We start from the raw sequence: 13,418 nt of genomic DNA on the forward strand, positions 1-13,418 counted from the left end.
TAGCCTACAACATGACAACGAACACTTTCCCCTATTTCTGCTAAAACACTGTAGTTAGAATTAGTGTTACTATAGTAAGCTAAACATTGTATGTTTTTATCCTCTATGGAAGTCAGATCTATCCACAAAGGCTCGGGCTCAAGGTGAGGCAGTTGGGCTGGCCTGTGCTGATTCTCAATGTTCCAGTGACCTGGAAGCGAGCTGAGACCATAAGCCTCAATATTCTTTTCAAAGTACATGTGACTCCAAATCTCCATCTTCAAGGGAATCATGGTGCACGGCTTCCCACCTTATTTACTTTTTGACATTTACTGGAAGGTTTTCAAACATGCAGAATGTAATTGAATATAAAATTCCCCGCAGAGATGGTGAGAAGCACTGTCATATCGACATACAGCGAGAGATTGAGAATCTCAGCAATACTGACCAGCGTAAATGTCACTCATGTGGTTATGACTTTATTTGTTTATACCCTCTGTTCTCAGGGTATCACTTGCCCCCCTCTATTCCACATGTGGCTCGACAGCGGTATTCAAATACACCTCTATACATCCCTGAATGTCAGCACATTAGAAGAATGCAAAAAAGAGGTTTCCATGGAGTACTATCTCTTTGATCAGTTTTATGTGTGTTTGAATAGACTTTGAAGCTAGGAGATTCGTAAGATATACTGTCTGGCACTTGCTCCTTTGTGAGGGTTGTCTCTTTTTGTTTTGCCTGGTGCTTTTTGAAAAAAGCATGCCATTATTATCCCTGTGGAGGGGGTTTAGAAGAACTGCATCTTTATACATCAGACTATTTATAATGAAAAACAAAAAGGTGGTTCTCAGAAGGCACAATTCACAGGCAAAGATATTGTCAACCGATTCAGTCAAACTTTCTCATCCGGATTTGTGCCAATATTGTGAACATGCGTACCATTATTATTGTGCAAAGCATTAAAGGAGAACTCCGGCGCAAAATGAACCTTTGGTCTAATAAAACATTGGTACCTAGTCAACCGTTCTCTGAGATACAGACAGGAGCCATCTCTGGAAAACAGTCTCGACTAATCAAACCACGAACGCCATTCATACAGTTCAGAAGTTCACTGAACTTCATACAGTTCAGCTCACTTAGCACGTCGTTCGTGGTTTGATTAGTCGAGACTGTTTTCCAAAGATGGCTCCTGTCTGTATACACGAAGTGGACTGTCTTTATCTTTATCTTCTTATTAAACGGTCTGTACACTTACAAAGTTCTCAATGCTTCGTTTTGCATGTAGGGACCCTCATTATGTTACTGTGTTCGTGTGGGTCTATTTTGAGCCTTGTTAGTGGTATAAACTAGCGATTTCTTTTTACTTATTAAATGCCCCCATTACTAGCGTTATACGCTAAACAGTTTTTAGAGATAGAACTCTTTACATTCGATTATCATGAAAACAAATCTCACAGAACGGTTGACTAGGTACCAATGTTTTATTAGACCAAAGGTTCATTTTGCGCCGGAGTTCTCCTTTAACATTGCAAACGAAAACAGATAATGTCCTTTACAGGACACAGCGATGCTTACAAACACTGAGGCACCAGCAAAGGGAGTTGCAAGACATTGTAATATATACACACACAATTTATACATATTACACTTACTAATTTAATGTAGAGAACAAAAACAGAAACCCCAAAACATGAAAAAAACAACAACAAAAAACACCTAAATCTTGACAGCAGCATGGATTCCAAACTTAAAACAGAAATATAGATAAAGATAGATACAATATATCACATATGATGAAGTAGCTTAGCATGAGGGGAATGGATGTGGATCAAATAATAAATAGGCTACTGTCAGAATTTGTAATTGCTTCTGGTCCTTGAAGTCATGATTCTGTATCCCCTCTTAATTGGATAGACCTGAAGGCCTCCTCAGCAGTTTATCATATCATAACCCATGGACAGCCTAAAACGAACTGTTTAAAGCCTGGTGATTCGACCTGTTGTTGCTTCTTAAAGCTTTGTGTGGATGTGTATGGCAAGTCAAAAAGAACAAGCTCATGTCCTTGGTACTGGTTCAAATGGGGAATAAGGATTTGAAAAGTAATGATGGGAACGGTTTTGCAGTTGTTAGGCACTAAAACAAGTCTTCTACTGGTGCTACTTATTTGAATAGCACTCACGTTTTAAAGGTTATTATGCTCCTCTGTGATAAGATATGTGTTGTTTGATTAATTTGGTGGCAGGCTGGCATTGGACAGAACTTTTCAACTACTAGAGTGATACCACTAAACTGTGAGTTCTAGCTGTATTTGTGAGAAATCTGTGAGAGTCTCCATAAACAGTAATTGCTGTATAGATTAAGACAGACAGTCTAATAGTCTGATGCAGTAGCAGAATCAATGTCACTTATACAGTATATAGACAGAGGTGCCAAATGTGAACATAATTGGTTGTTATTGTGCAAATATATTATATATACACTCACCGGCCACTTTATTAGGTACACCTGTCCAACTGCTCGTTAACACTTAATTTCTAAGCAGCCAATCACATGGCGGCAACTCAGTGCATTTAGGCATGTAGACATGGTCAAGACAATCTCCTGCAGTTCAAACCGAGCATCAGTATGGGGAAGAAAGGTGATTTGAGTGACTTTGAACGTGGCATGATTGTTGGTGCCAGAAGGGCTGGTCTGAGTATTTCAGAAACTGCTAATCTACTGGGATTTTCACGCACAACCATCTCTAGGGTTTACAGAGAATGGTCCGAAAAAGAAAAAACATCCAGTGAGCGGCAGTTCTGTGGGCGGAAATGCCTTGTTGATGCCAGAGGTCAGAGGAGAATGGCCAGACTGGTTCGAGCTGATAGAAGGGCAACAGTGACTGAAATAACCACGCGTTACAACCGAGGTATGCAGCAAAGCATTTGTGAAGCCACAACACGCACAACCTTGAGGCGGATGGGCTACAACAGCAGAAGACTCCACCGGGTACCACTCATCTCCACTACAAATAGGAAAAAGAGGCTACAATTTGCAAGAGCTCACCAAAATTGAACAGTTGAAGACTGGAAAAATGTTGCCTGGTCTGATGAGTCTCGATTTCTGTTGAGACATTCAGATGTTAGAGTCAGAATTTGGCGTAAACAGAATGAGAACATGGAACCATCATGCCTTGTTACCACTGTGCAGGCTGGTGGTGGTGGTGTAATGGTGTGGGGGATGTTTTCCTGGCACACTTTAGGCCCCTTAGTGCCAATTGGGCATCGTTTAAATGCCACGGCCTACCTGAGCATTGTTTCTGACCATGTCCATCCCTTTATGGCCACCATGTACCCATCCTCTGATGGCTACTTCCACCATGTCACAAAGCTCTAATCATTTCAAATTGGTTTCTTGAACATGACAATGAGTTCACTGTACTAAAATGGCCTCCACAGTCACCAGATCTCAACCCAATAGAGCATCTTTGGGATGTGGTGGAACGGGAGATTCGCATCATGGATGTGCAGCCGACAAATCTGCGGCAACTGTGTGATGCCATCATGTCAATATGGACCAAACTCCCTGAGGAATGCTTCCAGCACCTTGTTGAATCTATGCCACGAAGAATTGAGGCAGTTCTGAAGGCAAAAGGGGGTCCAACCCGTTACTAGCATGGGGTACCTAATAAAGTGGCCGGTGAGTGTATATATATATAGTGATGGTGGCAATCATAACACTGCCTTATTTGAGAAGCATATCAAAAGATAATTATGGAGAATATGGTGCACTGATGACAAATCACTTAGGAAAACATGTTCTAGTCTAAGGAAAATTATCATTAGATGGTAGATAAAAATAATAATAGAAATTAAAAACTAAAATGGTGGCAACCCTTTTTAGTTCATATGTATATTTGTTCCTCTTATCAGCAGTGGCCAAAATATAGTGGGCCATATTGAGCTCGGGTGGAGTATGGGTTATGTCCTAGATAAACTGTATGTTTTTTTTTTTTTTTTCGGCACCTGAGTTCACAGTTTCAGCACATTTGTTAAATGCTTATATAGTCCAACCTTGTTTTGCAGAGTAAATTTATTCTGAAACCAACTTTATACTGTAGTAGAGTCAATATGAAAATGTCAAGCCTCCCTGTAGAATACCAAAAGAACACTGACCCATTCAGGTCAGATATTTATTATATTCCTTCACAAGCTACAAAACAACCCTCCCCACACTCCATTATAGACAGAACTCTCAGTTCCCTTTCGTATATGAGTTACGTCGTGACGACGAATGGGGTTTCGCTTAGAAAGCCTATCAACTTCGAGAAATATAAAACGAGGCAATGGCAAGAAAATGCCATGGGTCTGCGGAATTTGCATAGCGTAATAATAACTACTTTGCGCGTGTTTTTCCAATACAAAATGTGAAAGATGTCTCGCTCGTTCCCTTCTGGTTGCGTTCGGATGGTTTCCCCATCTGATGGCGCACAATAGCTGTTTTGTGTGTTAGAGCATTGTTCATGCTAAAGCAGCTTTTGTGGATGGTTTCTGCTCAAGAACCAACACGTACTAGTCCGCCTAGACAATACCGTGACAGTAGCGTATATCAACCGACAAGGTGATCTACGCTCCCGCCATATGTCGCAACTCGCGACATATTTAGAAGCATCTGATGTCGCTTCGAGCCATTTATATTCCGGGAACCCTGAATTGTGCAGCCGACGAGCTCTCATGGTTTCAGCCTCTTCCTGGAGAATGGCGACTCCATCCCCAGTCGGTTCAGCTGATTTGGGATCAGTTCGGCGACACACAGGTAGACCTGTTTGCTTCCCACGACTCGTCGCATTGCGACCTGTTTTACTCCCTGACCGAGGGCACGCTTGGCACGGACGCACTGGCGCACAGCTGGCCGCGGGGCCTCCGCAAGTATGCGTTTCCCCCAGTGAGCCTTCTGGCTCAGACCCTGTGCAAGATCAGGGAGGACAAGGAGCAGGTCATATTGGTTGTGCCTCATTGGCCCACCCGGACCTGGTTCTCCGAACTCGTACTCCTTGCGACAGCACCTCCCAGGCCACTTCCTCTGACGAAGGACCTTCTTTCTCAGAGACGGGGCACCCTATGGCACCCTCGTCCCGATCTTTGGAACCTTCACGTCTGGCTCCTGGACGCGACGAGGCAGGTTTGAGTACCCTACCAGCAGCGGTGGTGGCTACCATCACTTCCGCTAGAGCATCGTCCACGAGACATGCCTATGCGTTGAAGTGGAACCTCTTCGTCAACTGGTAATCTCCTCACTGAGAAGACCTCAGAAAATGCTCAATCAGTGTCGTGCTTTCCTTCCTGCAAGATGGGTTGGAGCGAAGGCTGTCTCCCTCCACCCTGAAAGTGTATGTTTCCGCTATCGCCGCACATCATGACGTAGTCGAAGGTAAGTCCCTAGGAAAGCACGACCTGATCATCAGGTTCCTGAGAGGAGCGAAGAGACTGAATCCTCCTCGCCCTCCTCTCGTTCCCTCTTGGGACCTCTCAGTGGTTTTAACTGCCCTGCAGAGTGCTCCCTTTGAGCCTCTGCAATCAGTGGAGCTTAAGTTCCTGTCAATTAAGACAGCACTCCTGGTTGCATTTGGCCTCCATTAAGAGGGTAGGGTACCTGCACGCATTTTCCGTTGACGAAGCGTGCCTGGAATTCGGCACTGAGACCCCGGCCAGGATATGTGCCCAAGGTTCCCACCACTCCCTTTCGAGATCAGGTGGTGAACCTGCAAGCGCTGCCCCTGGAGGAGGCAGACCCAGCCTTGGCACTGCTCTGTCCAGTTGGAGGAGGCAGACCCAGCCTTGGCACTGTTCTGTCCAGTACGCGCCCTCCATGCTTACGTAGACAGAACGCAGTGTTTCAGGACCTCAGACCAGCTCTTTGTCTGTTATGGTGGAAAGCTGAAAGGAAAGGCTTTTTCCAAGCAAAGGTTGTCTCACTGGATTGTGGACGCCATTGCTTTGGCATACCAGCCAAATAAACAATGGCATAAACATGAGCCTCGTCCGAAAGGCAAAGGGGGAGGTAATTTATAGTAATATTTTCAAAACCACTAAGAAATCTAGTTTTAAAAATACTTCTTTTGAAGTGTTGGTGCTTAATGTAAAAATATATTGTGTAAATGATAAATCACGTTTGAGAATTCTGCTGGCTACTGTATACAGGCCACCAGGGCACCATAAATATCAGAATTAGTATTGGCTGCAGATAAAGTACTAATTGTTGGTGATTTTAATATACATGTAGATAATGAAAAAGATGCATTGGGATTGGCATTTAAAGACATTGTAAACTCAATTGGAGTTAGACAACACGTGTCAGGACCTACTCATTGTCGCAATCATACTCTAGATCTAATACTATCGTATGGAATAGATGTTGATGCCGTTGAAATTCTGCAGCAGAGCGATGACATCTCAGATCATTATCTAGTTTCATGTAAACTTTTAGCCAAGGCTGCCAAGCTGACTCAGTGTTATAAATTTGTTAGACCTATCACTTCTGCCACTAAAGATTGCTTTATTAATAATCTTCCTGATCAGTTTCATCATCTCAGCATCCCGGATAGCTTAGAAGAACTCAATATTGCAACAGAAACTTTTAACTCTTTCTTTTCCAGCAATGTAGACACAGTTGCTCCGTTGCGCTTAAAGAAGATTAAAGAAAATAGTCCAACGCCGTGGTACAACGAGCACACCCGGGCCCTTAAGAGAGCAGCCAGAAAACTCGATTGCTTTCAGAGAGGCTTTAAAAGTTGCTAGATCTGCTTATTTTCCAACCCTACTAGAAGAAAATAAACATAAGGTATTTATTTAAACAAGTGGCTAAACTAACGAAAAATAAAGCTTCTAGCCCAGAAGTTTCTAAGCAACACAGCAGTAATGACTTTATGAACTTCTTCACTTATAAGATTGATAATATCAGGGACAAAATTATAACTATGCAACCGTCTACTTGTCAGGAATCAATCAGACTCATTTCCATCCACCACTCAGAGATCACTCTCCCCGGAGTATTAATCACACACACCTGTGCACGATCAATTACCTCATCACCCAGCTCAATAAAACACTCACGGATACTTCAGTCTTTGTCAAGCCTCCAACAGGAATAGACCAAAACCCATTGCTTCACGAAGTCTCTGAATCATCCTGAAACCACCAAGTAACGTATACTCACCTGTGAAATACTAACCTCTGTGTCCTTGTCCTGCTATCTCCAGAAGTCCTGTCTGATTCCATGTTTCCCGAGATCTGGTAGTCATCTGAGTGTCCGGTATTCCCCTTGAGTTCAACTTGCCCGTGGTCACATCTGAAAGAGAAAAAGACAAGTATTAATGAACTGTGATTGCTTGAATTCTACTAACTTAAGGAGGATCTGCACACCTGGTATCTGCCCTGCACGTAGCGATCATCAGCGAATCTTCACCTGAATATTGCTACTCACCTTTGCACTTGATTCACTGTAAATAAACTCACGGTTGAAATTCACTTACCTCTGTCTCTGCCTCTGTATCCTGACACTACTACAGTATTGCATCAGGGAGTGCATTGTAGTATCCCTGAGGAAAAATTTGATTCATTTGTTGCTATAGGAGAGGAAGAATTTTGCAAACTCGTTAAATCATCTAAATCGACAACTTGTATGTTAGACCCTATACCAACTAAGCTACTGAAAGAGATGCTTCCATATGTCATAGATCCTCTTCTTAATATCATTAATTCGTCTTTGTCTCTAGGATACGTACCAAAAACCTTTAAGCTGGCTATGATTAAACCTCTTGTTAAAAAACTGCAACTTGATCATACAAAATTAGTCAATTACAGGCCGATCTCGAATCTGCCTTTTCTGTCAAAGATATTAGAAAAAGCAGTATCCTCACAGCTGTGAAAGAACTTGAAAGAAATGATATCTGCGAGGATTTTCAGTCAGGATTTAGACCGTACCATAGTACCGAGACAGCTCTCCTTAGAGTCACAAATGATTTGCTCTTATCCGATTGTGGTTGTATCTCGCTATTAGTGTTACTTGATCTTTCTGCATTTGATACCATTGACCACAACATTCTTTTAAATAGACTAGAAAACTATGTTGGCATTAGTGGAATTGCACTAGCATGGTTTAAATCATACTTATCTGACCGTTATCAGTTTGTAGCAGTAAATGAAGAGATGTCTTATCGATCACAAGTTCAGTATGGCGTACCACAAGGCTCAGTACTAGGGCCGCTGCTGTTCACTCTGTACATGCTAGCATTAGGAGATATTATTAGGAAATATGGAATTAGCTTTAACTGTTATACCGATGATACTGTAGAGTCTCTCTGGTCAATTTGGGGAATATGTACTCAATAATTAATAATTATTCATACGGGTTTGAACCAGATAAACTTTACATTATTAAATCTCCCAAAAAGGAATAATATGTTCCCTGTATCTGCATTCATATATGTACCTAGACAATTAACCACAAAGGACTATAATTAATTGCATATGTAGACTATATTTTACAGGTTAAAATTAGCTCAATTGAATATCAATAAAAACGGATTATAATTAAATATTAATATATCAATTATGTCTATCATATATCAACTCTAAGGATAGTCCCCGTGGAATTAATTTGTGATCCGATAATCCGTTTGTCCAGCAAACTGATCATGCGATCTTTATCAATTCTCACACAGAAATCATCTTAGAGACTCGCAGGAAAGACAATCGTTCTGGCCGTGAAGATAACCTTCCTCTTTTACAAAGATAGCCTGCTAGTTAAAGTAATTTTATACTTTTAAAGCTCGTAGCTTTGGATCGTACATTAAAGGGACTTTATATGAACAAGAACATATCAAATGAATATAATGTATTTTAATAAATGGAAACTACGTTACATGGAATAGATGTATATACAAACAGACTAAAACGACAAAACAAGACACTGAAAGAAACCGAAAGTGAAAGAAAAAGGGAGAGAGTGAGAGAGAGATCCCGAAGGAGAGTGGCAAATTACAGACCTTAAAACCTTGAGAGACAGCACGGAAAACACAATCTTAATGCTCTGAAAGCTCGATAACACGAATATACTTGCATATATGGTTCTCTTATGTTGCTGAACAAGGCTGCGTGAGTGAGCGGCCTCGTGTCGTGTGTGTGGCGTGTTGTTCCGTCGGAGCGTCACGTGGTCTTCGGATGGTCCGGAGCGCGCACTTTCAAAGAAGGCTTAAAGGTCTTTGACGTAAATTACCAAAGAAACAATTAAGGCTAAGTTCATTTACTCGTCTGGGGAAATGAACAAAGTAGAATACGAAAAGGAAAAACAAAACTTAAACAAACAAAGAAAAGGTCCCCGGAGAGGAGATCACGAAGGAGTTACATGATGAAGCGCCACCCGAAGAAAGGAAGAGAGAGAGCTGATCTTGAGGATCAGTGATTTTAAAGCGTGAAGATGTCACACCCTCTGGAGGTGTGTGAGCAAATGGGAAACTGCCCCTTTGGAGGGAGTTTTATGACTCTTTGTCATAAAACAAGTTCCTAGAGTTCTTACTAGGTCAAGAAAATATGATCATATAACACCAATTTTATCATCTCTACACTGGTTACCTATCAAGTTCCGTATCAATTACAAAGTACTATTACTGACCTATAAAGCTCTGAATGTTTTAGCTCCTGTGTATTTAATGGACCTTCTATCGCCCTACAATCCATTGCGTTCTTTAAGATCACTAAATTCGAGGCTTCTAGTCATTCCTAGGATATCTAAGTCCACTAAAGGAGGGAGGGCGTTCTCACATTTAGCTCCTAAACTCTGGAATAGCCTTCCTGATATTGTTCGAGGCTCTGACTCGCTGTCCCAGTTTAAAACTAGATTAAAGACGCATCTTTTTAGCCAAGCATTTACATAATGCTTACCTTTTATAATACTGCTGAATCAGATCAAATGCATTTAATACTATAAAACTTGAAGAGACTGTAGGTTATCTGTATAGGTTGCATAGTATTTGCAGTCATTACGTTCCTGTGTATATTGCATGAATGACGGGTGGTTGGGCAGATATTGTGTTGCGGTAGGTAGTATGCCATACGGAACCGTTGTCCACTGAAACTGCCTATTCACGCACCAGTGGGGCTCGACAGCCTTAGTCAACGGGTTGGCGCGTATGGTTGGGTTGCGGAGAGATTGTGAGATTGTGGTTAGGTCTCAGCAGCAGGAGGGACGTAGAGGTCAGTAAGCTGGGCTGAGTTGAGTGGGGGACGGAGGGGGGTGATTTTGGGACGCAAGAGTCACTGTCTTCATGTTTTGTCATTTACGCCTGTGTTACGGAAATCATCATTATGAACAGCAGCTACGCTAATTATTTTCCCTTTGCTTTTCTGCTGTTATCTCGGGACGCGAGTCCCGAGAAAATGGCGTTCGTCAGCTCCAGTTTGTATCCAGCCTCTCACGGAGACTTCAGATGCTCCAATCACAAAGCCTATGAAGTGACGACTCAACACGGGCGATATGGACTCTCTATGGTGGACGGCACTGATCCTCAACAACTCGTCTTAAGACCGGCGTGCATACTTGGACTTCCAAAAAATACTCTAAATGTTCCGATCCAATCTGACTTGTAATGCTGCCCGAATCATGCACTGTTCCTTCGTTGGCCAGAGGAGAACTGGCCCCCCGACTGAGTCTGGTTTCTCCCAAGGTTTTTTTTTTTCTCCATTCTGTCACCTGATGGAGTTTTGGTTCCTTGCCACTGTTGCCTTGGCTTTTGGCTTGCTTAGTTGGGGACATTTAATATTCAATAATATTATTGATCTGCCTTACTTAAGGTGGACGTTGACGCAATTTCTTTTAGAAACAAACTTTGTTATATTGTTATATTGTTTTCATGTTATCACTGTGAAGCGCTTTGATACAATCTGTATTGTAAAAAGCGCTATATAAATAAAGGTGACTTGACTTGACTTGACTTGACTTTGTCTCCTTGCCGGGCATTTGAATGTTCAATTTCATTGGGTGTTTACGAAAAGAATCTACAAGATTCTTACAATACTAATGCGTCATAAAGTTAGCAAAATGTAATGCAAATTAACAAATGGGGAACGAAGATTGGAGTTTATAGAGACTAAACATGCTACACATATGCTTTTGGGTTAATCATAGTATGCAAGTCATGTCTCAATCCAAAATAGTTTAGAAGAGAGAATGAATACATAGGCCAAACCACATAAAAGGAAAATTAGACACATGTCAATACATTTATCACATGGTTATATATATATACAGAATATATAGGAATAAAAGGGTTCATTTCTTCTTCTCAGCAAGAATTAAGAAAGAGTCACACTCTCTGGAAATTCCGTTGGGTCGTAAAATTCATCAGTCTTGTAACAGAACACCGAGTTCTGCCAGTGTTGACTTCATTTGTGGGGGAAGTTTCATAGAGAGTCCGTGTATGTGTGTGTGTGTGTGTGTGTGTGTGTGTGTGTGTGTGTGTGTGTGTGTGTGTGTGTGTGTGTGTGTGTGTGTGTGTGTACACAACGTGTGGGCCTGGGATTCCTTCTTGCCGGAAAGGGGGAAGGTTTTGAGATGATAACGTCTGTGTGAAGCTGGCTCATCGCTGGTTTTGTGGGTGTGTTTGTTTTAACTCACGTTCGCAATGAAAGTGTCAATGAACGCCATTAGGAACAGACTTTCTGGCGCTCGCTGGTGAATTACTAGACGCGAGTCAAATGTTAAAAGCTTTCCTACATGTAGAATTGAATGATTCCCAACTGACACAGTCCAGATACCCTACAATACTCAGCTGTATATTTCTTCAAAACCTAACGAAACTTACCAATTCACAAAATTAAAGGAATGCATAGCTGATATAACAAAATTGGATGACTAGTAATTTCCTACCACTAAATTCTGAAAAAACAGAGATTCTAATTATTGGACAAAAAACTTCCTCACGTAATAACCTAGAATACTGTCTAACAGTTGATGGCTGCTCTGTTAAGTCTTCGTCGTCAGTTAGGAACCTGGGTGTGCTCTTTGATACCAATCTTTCATTTGAAAGTCACGTGTCTAGTATCTGTAAAACCACATTTTATGCTCATATGCTCTCATTGACAAATGCGGAATAATTAGTTAATGCGTTCATGACCTCAAGTCTAGATTATTGTAATGCTCTACTGGGTGGTTGCCCTCGACGCTTAATAAACAAACTACAGCTAGTTCAAAACGCTGCAGCTCGAGTTCTTACCAGAACCAGGAAGCATGACCATATTAGCCCGGTTCTATCAACACTGCATTGACTGCCTATTAAACATTGTAAGTAATCAGCAATATTTTGAAATTTATACGAAGCACTAAATGGTTTAGCTCCGCAGTACTTGAGCGAGCTCTTAACGCATTATAGTCCTTCACGTCTATTGCGATCTCAAAGTTCCGGCCAGTTGAAAAATACCTAGAATATCAAAATCGACTGCTGGCGGTAGATCCTTTTCCTATTTAGCACCAAAACTTTGGAACAGTCTTCCTACCATTGTCCGGGAAGCAGACACACTCTGTCAGTTCAAAGCTAGACTAAAAACACATCTCTTTGACCTAGCATTCACATAATACATTATCGACTTCTATAATTCAATGTTAGGCTGTATAGGTTAGGTCAGCCGGAACTGGGAACACTTCCCTTAAATCCTGATGTACTCGTTACATCATAAGAAGAATGGCATCTATGCTAATTTTACTGTCTTTGTTTATCCCGAGGTTTTCCTGCAGCCTGCCAGATCCAGGCCGTTTCTAGATCTGACGAAGGACCTTCGCCTGGACCGATGACAATGCAGTGCTGAAGTGCCAACTAGCCTCTCCCTATGGAGGATCCCTATTTCACTATACAGATAAAGCGTTGTGGAAATTAGGGTTCACGTACCAACCCAGAAGTGATAAAATAAAATAAAATTCTGTATCAAAATTTATAGGCAAGACAAGTAGTTTGTTTAGGCATAGTTTGCAGGGAATTACAAACCTGCGCACATATATTCAAACGCACATAACTATAGAATCAATTCTTAATGCGCATGTGAACGCCATCAGCATTTATCACAGGTTCGCGTTTAAAGTCTGTTTAGAGAGAACAGTGTCGTCTTAGCCGCCCCTAATTTAATTACAAATGATCATTTCGACGGAAGTGAATCAATCAAAACTAACTTTAGCTGGAAAATAACATTATTCAAGAACCGCTATAAAACCAAACCAATCTGTGTTACCTTAAATTATATTAAGTTTATCTCTGTAAAGCTGCTTTGACACAATCTACATTGTTAAAAGCGCTATATAAATGAGGATGACTTGACTTGACCAACAGCAAGGTCGACCTTGCCCCCTTGGTGTGAAGGCTCACTTCACCCGGAGTGTGGCTTACTCTTGGGCTCTAACCAAGAGCTGCAGGC

General features: G+C 41.6%; 1 protein-coding gene across 1 annotated transcript in view; it reads left to right on the forward strand.

Moving 5' to 3' along the window:
- tars1 (threonyl-tRNA synthetase 1) overlaps nt 1-13,418 on the forward strand; it is a 157,092-nt gene that overhangs the window by 107,150 nt on the left and 36,524 nt on the right. The window lies entirely within an intron of this gene.

This window comes from Rhinichthys klamathensis, unplaced genomic scaffold (assembly GCF_029890125.1).
Source record: "Rhinichthys klamathensis goyatoka isolate OS25496 unplaced genomic scaffold, OSU_Roscu_1.1 h1tg000296l_1, whole genome shotgun sequence".
In the NCBI taxonomy this organism is placed as follows: domain Eukaryota; kingdom Metazoa; phylum Chordata; class Actinopteri; order Cypriniformes; family Leuciscidae; genus Rhinichthys; species Rhinichthys klamathensis.